Source organism: Cygnus atratus, chromosome 3, assembly GCF_013377495.2.
Source record: "Cygnus atratus isolate AKBS03 ecotype Queensland, Australia chromosome 3, CAtr_DNAZoo_HiC_assembly, whole genome shotgun sequence".
Taxonomy (NCBI): Eukaryota; Metazoa; Chordata; class Aves; order Anseriformes; family Anatidae; genus Cygnus; species Cygnus atratus.
In genome coordinates this window covers 111,669,767-111,688,242 of record NC_066364.1, presented here as the reverse complement: position 1 = coordinate 111,688,242, position 18,476 = coordinate 111,669,767, and positions in this window count along the sequence as shown.

Genomic DNA, 18,476 nt, shown 5'->3' with positions numbered 1-18,476 from the left:
AGATGGGCACTCTGATTTTATTTTTCCTTTGTCTTAGTACAGCCCGTTATGATCCATCTGCTTTAAGCACCTCGCCATCTCTCTGAAACACACTTTAAAGCCACTGTACTTTGCAAACAAAGCACTTGTTGGAAAACCCCGAAGTAGCACTTACAATGTGAAGTGCATACCTTCGTCTGTCTCTAGCTTCAGCCTAAATGAACAGTACTGGAAATGCCTTTCCAGGGTCACGGTCCTAATTAGCCTTTTAAGTGTTGTGCTGCTTTTCATCAAGGTTGTCCTGTGCCCATGCACATGCCTGAGACATCGGAGATTCCCTTGCTAGTACTGTTGGCTGTCCACGAGCCTCCAGTCTCAACTACATCTAAGCACCAGCAGCAGTAAGTGCAGTGGCAATCTGAGGCAGCTGTCAGTTGGATCACGCTTCCAAAATGAACTCAGTCAGGATCAGGAAAAATCCTCTCAGCAGTGAAAAACACCACAGTTTTCTTTCCTTTTTGGGGTCCTCCAGAGAGAGGGGGGGCAAAAGTAAAAAACAAAATTCTGTTTCTTTAAGAAAAGAAGAAAAAAAAGAGAAAAAATCTCTTCCCTGCAGGGTCAGAGATGTGAGTAAATGCAGACTATCAGAACACAAGTATTTCTCTAATTGGGTTTATCAAGGTGCCTGTCACACTGTGAAAACACACTCATATCGCTGCTCTAGCGTTGAGAAAAATAATTACTTGTTTCCCTGATTAGACTTAAATGCACGTCGCTCTGTGAATACTTGCTAATCGTAAATCTTCCAGAATGTAAAAAATGCCCAATATGTTAAAACAGAAACTTTTTGTGTCATAACAAATCATCCAGCTTGAGACTACAAACACAAACACAGAACATTGTCTGCTGCCTGCCTATATCAAGTTAATAAGGTACAGAGAGAGGCTCAAAAAGTTATTATCTTCTAAGAAGGCTGCTACTGATTTCAGCACAAAATGGACCAAATCATTATGCAAATAAATCCTCGGGTCAATTTAAAGCGTTTTGCAGCTGCTGAGGGACCGGTTGCCTCTTGAATTAATGCGAGAGGCACGAGCACTGGTTCTGAGCTAGAGCTAGGCCATGATCTTCAGTCCTCTGGGGGCGGCAGAGAAAAAAAGGCAAAAATGTCAAGATCCTGCAGGCTGAATTAAATACATGACACAGAGCATACTAGGGGAGCAGGGGAGCAATGCAGAGGTGTCTGGCAAGGGGAGGTCCTGTTTCAGAGGAGCCTCACTGCCCTGCCTGCCCTCACCACCACCAACGCTCTCCCCAGCAGACGTGCTGAACTTGGAGGCGCCATCACATGAAGTAATGCTCCTAACGCCATGGCCTTCGCTTTCCAAAGCATGAAAAATGTCACTTGGCCTTCACTGCAGCATTAGTCAATGGCCTCCCACGCTGACAATGTGTTTTTCAGGGAGCAAAGTCTGTGCTACGAACAGCCCCCATGAAAGAACTGCACCCTGATCTATGCTGGAATCGATCAGAGTCCAGCACCTGACAAAAGGAAACTGGTTATAATTTACTCCAAACTCATCGTATCAGCATTCAGAGAAACATTTCCTAATCACTAGAGACAAATTCTCCACCACAGCCATGCAGAATTACTCTGGGTTCACTGCCAGATCCTACAAACCTTGTTATTTTGCAATCCCCTAACACAAATAGAGGACATGGTTGCTACTGTGCAACCTTCTGTGTGATTTAAAGGAGCTGTGTTAGGGACAGAGAGGTCCCCAGTGTCAGCTGAAAGACAGGACTCCAAGCATTGTGTATTTCTGGATTAAATTCCATTTTCTCGATGGCGCCACAAATTCCCCCTGCTGTTTGGGGAGCTCTCAGGTCTTCTCCTGTTGTAGTCCTCGGCCGTGGCTACCTGCGGAAAGATCTGGCTGGGCTGGGGTTTGCAGACACCAGTGCTGCTCCTCCTGCTGACGCCAGGTCCCAGCTGTCGCTGTCGTACCCGCTGTCCTTGGGAGTGGGAGGGGAGCGCTTCATGTCACTTGTTATCTGCCTTTCCCTCATCTTCCAGCTCCTGCTGTGCATCTGAACAGACTGCTCAAAAGTTACATATTCCCAGTTGCCTTGAGGTGTCTGTACCAATTTATCCTTTTCGCATAACGTATTTTTAGCATATCCCCAACACCTCATCCGTGCGCTCTCTGCTCTAGGATGGCACAATTTGTTTTGATCCTATCATTTGCTTTCAGAAACTCAATCTCTTTCTAGCTCAGGGCTGGACTTGCTGCTTTTATTCGCAGCCTTCCTTGCTACTGTCACCCCCACAGCAATGCTGTAAATTTCCACAATTCCCTGACCCACAACCCATAACCCCATTTGCTGAATTCTGTTCCTTTTCACTCTCAATGTTACTACTGGTTTTGCAGGTACAAGCCATTTTATGTAAAAAATGAATTCATGCCATAAAATAATTTATATAGAAGTATGGCTACAATCTTTGGAGAGAACACCATTTAGTCGCTTTTCTGTTTGTTTTACTGTAAATTCATGAATTATTAGGAATCAGGCACTGTTGCACACTCTTCCTTACAATGTCCCATGTAATTCATTAAACAGCCTCGTTGAAATTTCCCAAACTAACTGGGATTGGTTTGAACTGAACTGCTCCACTCCGTAATCTGATTCCTTCCACCATTGCAAAGCGTTTTTTCATTCTGTCTGGAAACTAGGAAAGCACCAAGACTTCAGATCAATTTTACACAAGATGAATATAAATCACAGAATAGATATTAGTGGGAGTAGTAGTGACATCGTCTGTGATCCATCTCCAATGTTCCTGGCACTATTAAAAGGTTTTGAAAAAACAAAACTGGAATACAGTTTTTCCTTGGCTTTTATCTAGATGAAATTCCAGCAACAATTAAAGATTAGTAGCTGAAATGTTCTTCCATAGTGTTTCTCACATAAATGTCTTGCAGTTCTGAGAGTGGATTTCAGATTTCTGAGTGCTATGAAGGTGAAATGCCAGAATCAAAACCTGTAAGGAAGCCAGGTTCCACCATACACCATAGCCAGTTACACCCTTCAGGATAGACACACACTGTTTTCCAGTATAGTAAGTTTGTTTATAAAAAGAAGCATGTCCCATGAGCTCAGAGAGCACTTATTTCCTAGTCACTTCCTGATCTTCAAGCAGGGACCAAGCATTCTCCTACAGAAATATTATTGAACTACTGAGTCACTAAGTAATGAACTCCAATTTTCATATATAATTGATAGATTGGACTTTTTTTTCCTTGAGTGGTTTGAGTTCAGCATCCAGCACTTCAGGCAAAATTTTATTGGAGTGGAGGCTGTGTATTCACCAAAAGCATTGAATTTTGAAAGAAGTGATTTTAATGCTGTTTCCTGCAGTCACATAAATGTTGGCCTTCACTGTGGATGTTTCCTGTTTCAATAAAGTACATTTATCTCCTCCCTGTGAAAGGTTTGTGCAGGGCTTGAGCATCACAATTATTCTAAATGGCATCTTGAGGCATGTTTATAACAAACTCCCCAGTATGTCTTTTCATTTTAAATGGCTTACAAATGTTAAAAACCTGACATAACAGAATAGCAAAAGAAATTACTCTAAATTATTTACTGCAGTTGTGCACCAAAAGTCAGTTGCCCACAGCTATGCTTAACTGTCAATTTGCGTCCAGATAGCTCCAAGGTAATGTCATAAAATGTAAATGCGCCTAGCTCCAGGATGGCAAAAATGGGCCCGAACATACATGGAGATTTCATATGTACTGTCCCAGTTTGCTCTCCTGGGTTTGGCAGAATGCAATTATATTTTACCACAGAAGGAATAAAATAAAGGAACAAAACAGGGACTGTGTTTAGCAATAACAGTGTAGCCGCCGGTACCCCCAGTTCCTGGAAGAAGTCATCTGTGTGAACATTGCACAAAGCCGTGTTCCTGCTTGGTTCCTGCTCGATGTTTTGGGTCACCACTGCGTGGGCAACAGCTGCCAGCCTGACCCTGCTCTGTCCAGCTCTTCAGCAGGAAAAATTGCAGGCTCCCCTTCCTGTTTTTTGTTTAAATTGTGGGTAAATACACCCCGCCGTGCACTTTTTGAGCTGTAGGCTTGTTTTCTGTTAGAATTACCTAAGGCTAAAGTGAAAGTAGTGCTAGCATAGAGCAGCTCTATTGACACTAGAAGTGATTCCAGCACAGCAGTTCTTAAGACTGAAAATTGGGAAAAGGAAAGCCTGTGTGTGCAAAATCTCTCTCTGCTTTTAACAGGAGCGAGGTTTCCTGCTCTCTACCAGAGAATGAGGTAAAACCAAAGAGCGCCAAACTTCGTCTGGTGGGATGATTTTCTGTAAAGATAAAGGGAAACATTCTACTCATATAAAAGAGTATATTATTTTACATGCAGAAGAATAATATAAATTTATACATCAATATGTGGAATCTTTTCTATTTTGCAGCTGTTCCCCTATGCTTTGTGGAAGAGCTGGTGCCCTTTTGGTTAAGCCCGCAGAAAAAAGGCCTGCAAGTGCCATGAGATGTATTTTTTTGATTTTCCTGCTCCAAGTATCCAAAGTAGAGGGTTGTACTGAAAGCCACTGCCAGTCACGCTTTATAGCATGAGACCAAACTGTTTTGCGCATGTTGGCGTCCAAATCATGGTGAATACAGTGTTGGAGGGCTGTGTAAGGCAGGAAGAGGTGAATCGGGTGCAGTTACATCCTACTGTCATTTGGGAGCAACCCGTCCCTCAGGCTATCCCCTGCCCTTGAGAAAAGCAGGATTGTTCTGCATTCAATCCCTTGTAACAATTGCTGAATTTCGTTATTCCCTCCACCGTGCCCTGTCCAGTGTGCACAGAACAGCATGATGTTTCACGTAATTGCAGTCTTTTTCTGTTTCCCCTCTGCTTAGATCAGAGCCTGATGCACTTGAAATGAGCAGCACGCCCACACCAGCAGATTGTATTTTCCTTACTCTTGATTTATTAGCTGCTCCTGAAGCAGGGCTCAATCAAATCAAGCCAGAGTCACTCTGCATGCAAATACATAGTAATTCCTGCAAATACACAGTGTTACTGATGGCACAACCATCTACAAGGCATCTTTGATCACAAACACCCTCTTATGGCTAGCATTGTTTACAGTAACATATTCAGATTTAAGTGTCTCTGGGTCACAAAGATTATTAAAAAAAAAAGCATACTTCCACAGCTGCCCTTTGACTATCTCAAAACCATGTATTCATCATACTTCCCTCTTCTTATCAGTTACAAAGTCTAGGTTAAACTTCTTTGAGCCTATGCCTGTAGTTTTAGTGCCCACCAACTTTGAATAAACAGCTTTAGTCTTAGTTACTGTGTCTTTTATCACTAGTCTATGCTGTATTTGTTTATCAGTTCACCTGTTGCTTATTATTCCCTTTGAACTTACAAGGGCCGACCGTCATCAGATAGCAGGTGTGCTCACATCTTTCCACATACCTTACAAAAGGGAGAGAAGTGTCTCAGTGGCAAGGAGAAAAAGCAGCTCTTCAATATTTGGAGGGATTTGCAATGCTGAAGATGAATCCCGGATGACTTCTGCTTTTTAGTCCTCATCAACTCCAGGACAATAAGCACACGAGCCTGCCTGGCCCTAGCTGGTAAATAGCCCCAGCAGGTATTGGATTCTGTTCACATTTGATCAGCTTTTTGGCTACCACTGAGTTCCCCTCAAGGATTTAGGCACAAGTTAAAAGAAAACTATACTTGCATTTAAGTCTTCCCTTTTTGGCAGTGTCTGTTTGGTATCACAAGCATCTCCCTACTGATACCACTATTTTTTCAGTAGTAACCTTTTGGTGCTTTGCTGCCTCAGGTGGAATGGAAGTGAGGTTTTGTTATTTGATTTTTTTCCTGGAACTGTGTTTTCCAAGGCTGCTCATACCCTCACAAATCAGGAAAGGACAGAAAAACAAAAGGTGCTACAGAGAATAGATCCGGAGCTTGCCTTTGAGGGCATACCACGAGGGCAGCCTCAGGCAGCTCTCCTACCAATTACTAAACTAATACAATGATTCCTTTCCAAGAACAAACAAACCCCAAATCACAACAAATTAAACCTTCTGAAAACAAATAACACTGTCAACAATAAATAGCCTTTGGTACCAAAAATTAGGAATTGTAAGCTAGTAAACACCTCATTTAGTGTTTCCTTTTCTCCTGCAGCTATCAGTGGGGACCTTATATGATGATTTCAGAAGTCAGAATTTTTTCCCCATCTTTTTCAAGTTAAAGAAAAAGGACACTGATTGCACCACTGATTTTGAAAAAAAGAATATATAGATAGAAATATTCTATGACATACTAACTTTGTGCAGTGAAATTGCACCAATAGCAATGGTCCAACATACATGATAACTTATGTCATCTACATTTATTTTTGTTGTAAAAAAATCAGTATTTTTGCCTATATATTCTTTTCTTTTAGAAGCAAACTCTTTGCTACGAAGTCCAAGAGTTGGCCCTCCTACAATAGCATAATTCAGATCTCCACTGCTTTAAATCAACACACAGAGTTGCATTTCTACTCCATTGTCTGCTTGCTGAAATGGTTAAACATATTGTAATTAGAAAAGCCATTGCAATCAGACTCTCATGAAGCACAAAGGTGTTACCATGACTCCAAACTTCATTAACAAAGCCAATACACGTAGGTTTCTCAGAAACATCATTCCTCCCCAATCTTTTCACACATAACTTGATTTGTTCCAAGTACACGTTCCTTTATCAACTAGGCCTTTATTTCTGTTTCCTTAACTTCAGACAGCTATCTAAAATGCAGATGACTGAATGATGGTTGGTTTTTTTCATCCCCTAGAATGATGCATCTTGTTATTAGCAGCAATACTGCCTCTTGTTTTTTAATTTTATTTAAATAACTAGTTAGAAATGTCAGTTCTTCAAGCACGCTCTCTGGTTAATTAGGTTTTTCTGTGTGTTTCTTAGCTCCTTTTTTTTGGGCCCTCCATTTCCCGTTAACAATGACTACTGGATTTTCCTGTGGTGGTGATTCTCCTCAAAGTTCTCATTTGGAATGTAAATCTGAACATATTTTTCTAGGCCTATTAAGGACAAAATTTAGAACAAAGTTGCAGGGATGGACTGAAAAAAAAAAGCGTAAAAAGAAAGGCAAACAGAGATCCTACATTTAGTTTGTAATAGTCACCTGCCCAAATGTGAGATGAGGAGCAATTAGGTAGCTGACAGTTTTGCAGAAAAAGATTGATAGTAATAACAGGGCTGATAAGTTCAATGGGAGCCAGCAGTATCCTCCCATTTGTAACTGAGATAAGCATCAGACTGGGACGTGATACATGAGCGTTGGATGTTCAGAGCACTAAGGGGCAACCAATAACAATTTGCACATATGAAATGGATGTCTGTAGAGAAGACGAATAATCTGATCTGTGTCCTCTCGAGGAAAAATATGCAGTGACCCCATAACACGGGTGGGAAATTCACACATTCACTTGAAATGCAAGAACCTTATGCCTGGCTTGACATGCCTCTCATGTGATGGATGTCTCCATTTTGATGAACGGCATCTGGATGGACGTGTCATTACAAGAAGACATATTTCAAACAAACTCATGTCTGGGATTTGCTTCCTTTATTACCTAGCAGTGGAGAGAGATTAGAATATTCTTCTTTCTTTCAATACAGAAGAGGGGACTTAAAATGGAGTAATAAGTGCTATTGCATCCTTTCTCTCAAGTGAAGATTCAGAAATAAATTCTACGGAAAAAAAAAAGTATCTGGATGATAATAAGAAAAGAAACAAAGTCAAGCTTCTAGAAAAGTAAAATGTCACAACTTGGCAGGAGCTAGTTAATAAAACCTGCAGAAAAAAATGAAAAACAAAAATCAACAATAAAAAAGCTGCCTCCTGACAATACAGCAGATAAGAATGATGAACTGCTGGGGGAAAAACATACAAGAAATCCTCCAGGAAATAACTTCATCTTCAAGACACTTTCAAACACATGCAGTGATGACAGAAAAGCAAGTAGGAAGATACTGAAAAGCTGCAAGTAATTTGACACTATCATGCAGTGAAGAAAATACTGACGGTATATAAGGAGGATGTTCCTATCCAGAACAGAGCCAGATCTGGTGGCTGATCTGGGATTTGGCATCTGTCTCCCTCCCTTCTCCTCCAGGCCTTCAACTTGGATCATTCTCCCCCCCCCCAAACGCTCTCAAAGTAATTATTCCTCTTCCCAGAATATCCTCCAGCCTGTCAGTATTTCCCTGGTAATTAAATAGTCAGAAATTGTTGTTGTTTGCAGGGAGACTGCTGCACATAGAGGGACTTCGGACAATTTGTGATCCGTGCAGGAAGCCACCATTGAAACAGTCCTCTGTTCCCTCCCACTTTTTTTGTCTGCCGCAAGGCATTTTTATTTGATTTACATGGGTTTTATATTTATGAAAAAGAACCAGATTTGCTTCTCAGCATCTCCCGCTCCCTTCTGCCCAATAATAAGATCTGTAAATCTGCACCTACTGTTTTCTGCAACTTCCCAGGTCTTACTCCTTTCTTTTGTTTCCACCCACCTCCTCCACAGAGTGTGTGAAGCTGATCTTATCTTCTGCCACTCCTTCCCTCCTTCAGGATGAACTTTTCCATTTGTAGCAGTAGATGCACTGTAAGATCTCCAGGCAGTTTCACCCCACTTTTTCTCATATCGTTTGCTAGGAAAGGTGTTAAAAAGAACAAGAGATATTACCCTTTTCCACAGCATCTCTCCAGAGATGTTTTAGCTCAGCTCAGATCTGACATTTGTCATCCTTCACTGAGTCTTTCAGCCATTAACCAATACATCAGAACAAGCTCCTGTGTCAGTCAATGTGAATATTTCATGAGCTACCGCATAAAATAATTCACTGAAATTCAGTTATAAGTAGCTCAGGTACAAGTACTTCCTATCAAAGGTGTCCGATAATTCATACAAATGGACCTCGCTTTTACCTATTTATAACTTTACCAAAAATTTAAACTCTGAGGTTAATACTTGTTACTTTGTCTTTCCTTCTAATCAAGTTTAGTTACATTTCTTAACCTCCATTCCCACCCACTTTAGACTGAGGCTGACATTATTTAGCCTTTCATGTTTGACTTTACAATGCCATACTTTTCCTAATGCTCCATTGCACTGGTCTCCATCTGAATAACACCCTGGGTGTTTCATGATGGATTATTTCAACATAAGAATTTACTACAGCTGTGAAAGATGCTAGAGGGACCATGGGGTTAGGAGAGCAATGAACTGGTGCAAAGCAACAGGGGTAGCTCCAAGTTCAGGGTTGTCTGAGATACTGGAAATACTATGCTTCATTGTGCAATAGATGTGAAAACACTGATGCATAACTGTTAAGATTTCTGCTTGAGATCATCTTCAGTGAAAAATTTTTGATGTTGTAGTTTCCTTACTCACCATTTTTTTGGGGGGGGGGAAACATGCAGTAGTTTTGGTACTACAGCATAAAAGATGATCACCGGCAGAACAAAAGGTGCCATTCATTGCATATGTAGCTAACAAATAAAAGTATTTATGTCCAATACTAGTCTGAGATGTGATAAAGTTAAAAGTGTGCTGTTTGCTTCTTTCATTTGCAAGATCTATTAATGCTATTCATTAAGGTTGTGGTTCATTAAGAAGCCCAAAGAACTGAGATCCAATTCACTTGGAATTTTATGTATTTCATAATTGCTTTCCCTACCTTTAGTCATCTCTCCACAAAACCAATGAGATCCTGCAGTGCCTGGGCTAGAAGAACAGAACTCTTAACTGAATTCCAGTTTTAAGATCTGAAACACTTATAATTCTGTATTATGCTGAAATATGTAACTGCCTCCACTATCTTAATATAAGTCTCGGACAGGACTGCAAGCAACACATTTACTTCACTGTCCAAATTACTGGGAGAACAATAACAAGATATTAGGGAATATTAAATATCAGTAAGAATTTAGAAATAAATCTGCAGTTTCACACGTTGCCACTGAGGTGCAAGAAAATCCACAACTTCTGTTTCAAAAATCTGTGACTTCACATTAACAATTCCATTCTTCATCATTCACTAGAGGAGATATAACCACCAGAGACACCAGAAGAATAGCTAATTCCATCTCTGCCTTGTGTAATAAATTGCCCTGGCTCACAGCTGAGTGCCCTCCACCTCCAGTTTGATTAACAGTGTCACAACCAGGTATCCAGGAGCCATAGCTTTCATAATTGCATTACAATTCATTATAGCTTTAACTCTATACACAGAGGAAAAGCTAAGCTGGACTGATACCTTCTCAGTCATAACTTTTGCCGTCAACAGATTTTGAAGTGTTCAAGGACACCATTAGCTTTCAACTTAGCTATCTCAAAAAAACAACAACAAAAAAACACAACACTGAGAGGCCCCCCAGCCCCCCAGCAAGAGAATGCCTGTACACCTTCAGAGCTCTTTATCCTGTGTAATGCAAAAAAAAAAAATAAAAAAAAAAAATTAGTAAAAAAAATGGTTTCAAACAACAGAATTAATTTTGCTCTAATTTTTACCTCAGGATAGAGCTCCACACAGCAAATTTCACCCCAAATACTTCAAGCTTTGGCTTATAAGCAGGTCCAATTAGAGAATTCTAACAAGAAATATTCAGCAACTTTAACAACAGAGACCTAACTGGTCAAACGGTAGGAAAAATATTCTGTATTGAGTTACCAGCCTCTACTTTCCCTTTTATTGTCTTCCTCTTCTGTTAAGAAGTTCACCATATTTGAGTTTTCTGTCTGAAACATAAACACCAACAAATGCCCCCAAACTGTCAAATCAGCTACTGGTTCCTTGTTCTTTTCTGCTAAAGAGTTGCTGTTATCTTTGATACCAGACTTTCTCAAAAAGCATCTGTCAAAGAATGAACAGCGCTGAGTTTTTATCAGTACATTCCCTGGACGTTCATGCTGTAGCATCTGTGCCTGCCAACCTCATGGTTTATCCAGCTCTCTCCACTATAGGAGCCAGAGCACCACAGCTGAAAGCTTCTTGTGAGGAGCAGGACAGGACATGAAGAGAAGTAGCTAAAGCCTTCTGAAGCAGTCTTCTTGAATGATGAGTCACATGGCAGAGCAGCATGTTAAGTCCTCATATTAAAGCCCACTTGTGCACCCCAGCACGCCATCCCTACCTCCAGCTCTTACAGCAATACTGGGATCAAGGGATCAGCCCCCAAGGGGAGTGTTCAGCAGACCGCTGCCAACACTTGGACTTCCAGATGCAGGGCTAGGCTGAAAAACACTTTCAAGGCGTTGAACACCTAACGATGACAGAAGCCAGCAGGCACTCAGCACTTCTGAAAACCTGGGTTGCTAATTACTGCGCCAAAAGCCTAACAGCAGATGTCCACCCACTGAGCAGCTACACTGCTGCTGTCTTGTGCATTTCCACAGCACCGATCTATGCCTGTGCTCAGCTAAAGCACCATGCTCACACCGAGTGGTCACTGAGGTGCATCCTCAGCCACAAAAGTATTTGCACATTGACTTCAGAGAGCCTGGGTGATTTTTTTCCCCTGCTTTTGGTTTGTCAATTATTTGATTGGAACAAGAGCTGCAGAAAGCACTTGCTTTCACTTCTCCCTATCTCCCTATGTAAAGTCTCTCTTGGTCTGCTGTCTGCTTCATGTTTATTACAGCAACGTTAACAGCCACAAACCTTCAGTTTTGGCCAGTAACAGGGCTGCAAACACTGATGGTTTCCAAAAGCTCAGTATTTTAAATTACCTTGTGTACAGCCTATTTCTTCTACTGCCAAGAAACCAGCAGGAAAATTTGCAGCACTGTACTCCTTAGAAAGAGCGTGGTGCGGAGCGAATTATTAACACTCAAAAGGCACTCATTATATGGACAGACACGTACATAATGACAAGCAATATTTGGGCAAACGTGTGGTGACTGACTCCACGCTGAAGCAAAGCACAAGAGCAGCTGCTCAAAGGCATGCCCATATAAAGAGGGTCTCCAGGTGCAACAGATTGGGCTCATGCTCATTGTGTCCTCCTGCAGGAGGAGACGACCTGCACATCTGAAATAACACGCTTCCCCAGTGACACGTGAGGTTGCTTTAAGCCTTGTGTCTCCCAGTGCTACTGGTAACACGTGACGTTGCTCTGATACCCAGCTAATCTCGTGCATTGCTCACTGCTATGCAAAAGCAATCAGTGTGTGGTAGACAGTGTTTTACATAGAGCCTAACACACCCCGGGTTTGCTGTTCCTGTCCAAGGTGTGGAACAAAGCTTGCCATCAGCAGTGGCACTGGCAAACAAAAACATTCCTTAATGATGCATTTCGGTGCGTGTACAGGGCCAGCACAGCCTTATTCATGTTTCATGATGACTCCACTCACGCTGTCGGAGCAGATTTGCGCTCTTTGTTTTAATGTTTCCAGACACCAGTCCCACCGTTGGCACAACAACTTGCAGAATTAATTCTCCAGTTGTGTGGCTGGCTGGCACCAGCAAGGTCGTAACTCTTCACTTAGCAGAAGTTACTTTACATTAGTCAGTTGTCAGATATCACAATTATTTTTTTCCTGACAGCACTATTCCTATTAGTTTATGTGACCTCTGCAGAGAGGTCTGTCCCCATTTATATTCACGTCTGTATGAAGCACTTGTAAGTGAAGATTCGCATTTAGTTTACTTTTAGCTGAACCCAGTTTTCACAACGTTCATTAATGCGGTAACTACAGCACTGTCTCGAGCCACTCAGACACCTTACAAATGTTGCCCACTAAATACAGTGTGACTGCAGGGTCATTTATTTCTTCGATTAAGCACAGGAAAAAAAAAATCGCTTTGACTTAGCCTTCCAAATGCCTTTGTTTTTAATTCTGCTCCAGGGTCCATAACTGTGTGCCTCGTAGGGGAGGCCACCTTCTTCCCCTGCTTTCTTTGCTCGGGTGCCACCTTTACTTTGTGGTTTTGCCTGCTGCTTTTGCCAGGACAGCAGCCACACACAGACCGTGCTCCACTACCCCAGGAAAAAGAAATGCATCTCCATTGGAAAATTTTCAGCTTCTCTAAGAAAAATTTGGGAATGTTTTTCACATTACTTTCTGTACCTCTTTCTCATTGCTACGAACAAACTACTTCATTAGAGTCTTCATATTGGCATAAAAGCACAACTCAGAAAACAGTGAAGCTGAACTGCAGTGTTAAGAAGTAAACTAGGAAGTTATTGTTACACCAATAGCTTTGTCTTCAAATCAGCTCTGGAAGGTGGTGAGAGAAGAGAGAGCAGTGGGAGTTTGTGCTTATTAGATTCTCTTTCTTATCCAAACTGCATTACCAATAAATGAGCTTAAATCTGCTTCTTTTTATTTTCCTTGAATTTTGCCATTGCATGAGAACCTCGTACCAGAGCTGCAGTAACTATGATTAACCCATAGTTAATTACTACAGCATTTCAACCCTACTCTGCATGTGCTTAGCCCACTATGGTCAGCCACAGACCTCTGATGCTCAGGAATCAGACTCCTGCCAGACACACTGGAGAAGAACATCAGCGTTGCATGTCTGGATGTAGTAAGGTAGTCCATAATTATGGATGGTAATCAAGAAAAACCACAGCAGACTTGGCATTAGGGAATAATTCAGCACCCAAGAGCCCAATGAAAAAAATAACTTATCCTCAGCATGTTGCACTGCTTCTTTTGCCATCTTTGTCCTTCATTTCCAGGGTTGTTATCAGGATATGAGTTTTACTTTTGTAAATGCCCATCCTTAATTCATTTCTCCAAGCACTGCAGATTAGTACTTTCAGATCCCCAGACTTCGAATCTCCAGCTTTAGCCTCTGGAAGACCAAGCATATGGTTTTTGCTGTTTTTTTGAGGGGCGGGCGTATTTCCCTCCCCCCTTAAAAGAAGGGTATGTTTGGTTTCAATATAATATATGATGCACATTGATCTATCAAAGTGAATGAATGACTTGACTTCACCTTAACTCTCAGTTAGGAGCAGGGTCTCTCTGTTACAGATGGGAAGAATAAGACGGTACAGAAAACTGCTACAACATACACATGCCCTTAAAAAAAAAAAGCCAAACACCCACACACAGCACACAAAAAAAACACCTCACCACTCTCTGCTCTTTATACACTATAGTCACAAAAGGACCTCTGGAAACTGCACAGACTGTCCTATTTCCCTTAATTAAAGTTAGAGCACATTCTTTCAATGAAATGAGACTAATTAGGGCTTATCAGCGGACTATCACTAAAACCCTGCGCTGCCGTAGCTGAGCTGCCTGCCACATACCACACAGGGTAACAATGTGGTTACCCAGTTAACTGGATATTAACGCAGTGTGCATTGCCATGGGATTCCAGATGTTACCAGAAGATAACAGCTCACAATTCACTAGCAACCAATTTATGCAATTTTCTGATGCACCTTATTAAACGCCTACAAGGCAGTCAGATGAGTTACCGGAAAGAGATTTCCCCCACCAGGTTCACGTCCTTGTTCTTCACAAGGTTTTATTGCTATGACAGATGAGTTACCACCAGGCAGAAAGAAAAGCTTTGTGCTGAAATGCACTAAACCTGAGCAGGGAGGGAGGAAAAAAAAAACAGCTCTATCCCCAGAACAAAGCCCTTTGACAAGCATTAAAGAGACTTACACCATTGGCTTGGCTGAGGTCCATCCAGCAGACAGAGGTGGTGAAGCATCAGCCCAACAGCTCTGAGAAGGTTCTAGATGCCCAGAGCTGATCTCAATTAGAGCCAGCAGGTGTGGCTGAGCCCCAGGTGAGGCTGTTCAGGGTAACGTAGCTGTCGGTGCCCTCGGGGTCCTGGCTTGCTGCTGCAGTTGCAGGTCCAGGAAGTCTGTAAGAAAGCAAGCAGAGGCATGGACTGATGGCAGAAACTCAGTGGCAAAGGGCTGTGAGCTGAGCCTGGTGTTAGGGAGAAGCAAACTGTGCTCCAGTGGTAAAAAGGCTGGTGTTCTGGGGGGCTTTGCCTTAAAGCTGGGCCTAGGAGGCAGGTCTGTTACTTTTATTTGTATTTGGCCAGACTAACTCTGAGAAGTGCCTCTCCAGAGCTCCAGCTGGCATCAATAACTGCTTGGGCTCAGGAAACCTTCCGACTCGTATAAGGCCTCTGCTCAAAAGTTGCAGCTCCTTGTAGATGTACAAAGCGTTCTGGATGTTGGAAAGCAAAACTGCTTTTTAATTATTAAAATTCATCAACATTCATCACCCAATCTTCACAAACTTCACTTACCTCAACAAAAAGTTCCCCACACTAAAGTCAACATATCATCACACCACCAAAAGGTGCAAAATTTACAAAGTAAGTTGTACAAACCAAGATTCCTATCTAGCTTACAAGAGACAGAAACTCTTACAGGATGTCTCCCATCGAGCTTCCCATCTGGGCAATGCTGAGCCTTAGGTATTACTTCAGCCTGACTTACCTCAGGCATCTTGCTTCTGAAGGAGAGAAGTCATTTTGGTAGGGAAGTCACTCCACAGTGAGGTAGCTGTGTTGACCTAGCACACTGCTTTTGCAGTGGTCCTTTCACATAAACCTGTCTTTAAGCATCCCTTGCTCTGAGGGATGAGGAGAGGGAAGGGAAAACTCACCCGGGGTTAATTCCATATAACATATAAAGAGGTGAAGGAGAGACAACAGACAGACAGCCAATATTCTTTAGCTGCAAAAGGAGAATGTCAAAAGCACGGAAGTAGTATTTTGTCTCTGGCAATCCCTTGATTAAAGTAACCTTTTCTTTTATCTACCTGACTCAAATAGCTTGCTCTGAGTGCTACTGTGTTTGACCCCACTCTGTGGGGATTGCCCTGTTCTTGACACACTGAAGACCACACATGCTGTTCGTGAGTTTTCCTAGAGCACTGTGTGCCTAAATACTTGAGCAGTGACACACGCTTTGCATGCCACGACAGACACTGAGCCTTAGACAAGGACTAGCCCTGGCCTGCAGGCAGAATAACCTTTTTGCAGCTTTTTAAGCTGCCTTTTTGCATGGCAATTTCCCATAACTGTTTTAGGAGAACGAATATAAAAGGAAGAGATGGGCATCAGGGCCGCCTCCTGCCCAGGTTAGCAGCTCCTGGCTGGAGTGGACAGGGAGTAAGCAGCGCCCAGCAGGGTTTGTTTCAGGCACTCGTGCCATAGTACTACAAATAACTACTTTAATACTGTGATAGATTAAATATCTAGATGTATACCTTTGACCTTGTGAAGAGATTACATTAACAAAAATAGCAAATAAGCCATCTTCTGCTACATGTTTCTACAATGCACTGATGCAGCACCTAATCCAAACCAAATCCTACAAAACCTCCAACTCCACCTGTTTCCTTCCATCCTCTCCTCTGGGCTTGGCTCCAGCATGGTTTTGATCTGTTTGCTCAGTCCCCTTTCCCTCTCACCTGCCACAGCAGGAGCAGTAGGGCAGGCCTAACCAGTCCCACCTCATGCATTTCCATGGGGCCCTGCTGATGCTCAGCTTGGCCCTGGACTGTCTCAGATGGATGGTTTGTCTCCAACACTATCTGTTTTGTGGCAGGCCTGATTTATCAGCAAACCAGACTTCACGGTGTCTATACAACCTATTTTTGGAGAGGAGGCTGCTAGCTTGGAGAAAATATTAAAGTACCTTTACGTTGTTGCAGCTACTCCTTCCTTTCCTTCTCTCCTCACTCCCTGTCCCAGCCACTCCAAGAATTCAGCATTAGGCTCCGAGTAACATCAACAGAAAAAACTGCAATATAGAGACTATCCATTATATATACATCCATTATATATCCATATCCGTCATCCGTGGCTCCTCTGTGGACCCTTACCCACTGCCATCAGTTCTCGTGTGAGTGATTAAGGACTGCACCACTAGTCTCCACTGCCTGGTAAATACTGTCTGGAAATTAAAAGGCATGTGTTTGTTTGTTTGTTTTTTGTTTTTGAGTGTGTGTGTGTAACACAGACAAACAGGAATACTTCCCACTGCAAACAGTCCTCTAAGTCTTCAGTGTCACCCTGGGAGAACTTCAGTTATGTCCCAATCTTTGAACTACACCGAGAAGTGGGAATCTTGTGGCTGATAATAGCTGAGCCATTATTTTAAAGATAAAAATGTTTAATGTACAATAACGAGTCATGTGATGAATATCCAAATAAACAACACTTTCTTCAGTGTTACATTCCCAGAAGCATAGAAATTAATGGTCACTCTAGCTCGGGAATCAGTCAATTACAGTGCCATACTCTGTAAGAGTAGATTTTATTCCAAAAAAAGAAAACACAGCTTAAAAATGCTCAGAGACACTTAGTGGTTTCTGATCACTACTTCGAATTCAATTTACCTTCACTCTGTTAGTGCTACGTCAAAAGAGATGTGGAGTTTACGCTTGTATTTAACTCTGAGTACAGATGAGCTAGCTTGCCATTTCAGAAATGAGGAATGGGAAAAACCAAGAAGGCAGGTAAAAAGATTTTTTTTCCATGGGAGTGTGGGGGGATTAAAAATAAATAAAGACTAGTGAAACCACCACAGTTAGGAAGCTTCTGAAATGGGATACTTCACCTGTCTCCTCTCTCAGACACGGATACTCCATGCCCTTGCAGCAATCAAAAATGCAAATAGCTTTGGTAACCAAATCAATAGTGGAGGAACGTTTTGGTGGACAAACATTTCTTGGACAGCAGCTTCTGCTGATAAAGGGCAGAGCTGCCCACAGGGAAAACAGCAGGCAGGAGCAGGAAGCAGCCATGCTGACCCATCCTGCACCCACCCAGTTCATTGCATCTGCAGCATCAAACACAGGCACCCACTACAGTGGGGCTTCACTCTTGTGCCACTGCCTCCCAGAGGTGATGGCTGAAAACGAGTCACACATTGGAGCATGCGATAAATAATTATGCTAGTTAATAGTGAGGAACAGTGCCTGCTAAATGCTGTTGCTTTATAAATATGAAACAGCAAATAACGTGCTCGTATAGAGGTAACAGCAGGTGAATTCACCCTTGATATTACATCCAAACCACTTTCTTTCATGGCATATATGACTGGAGATATATAGCTATGTGCTTAAGTGTGCCGTCAAGGATGTAAATCCATCCTGAAAACGATGGGATATTCCAACCATAAAAGTAAGGCAGAGCAATCAGGTGAGGCCCGCGGAGAAGTCATAGACATTTCTTTTTTTAATCCTTCTTACTAACAGGCAGGGAGCTACATTTTGTTAAAAGATGTAGTGTAACACCAACTAAGAGAGCTGTCTAGCAGAATGACAGGAGGCTGATGAGGGCCGCGTGCATCTGAGGTCTGCCTAGGTTGCTCCTACCTCCTGCCCCGGGAGCTGGTCCAGCTGACCAGGAGCAGGACTGAACCCTGAAGCTCTCCTCTCATTAAAC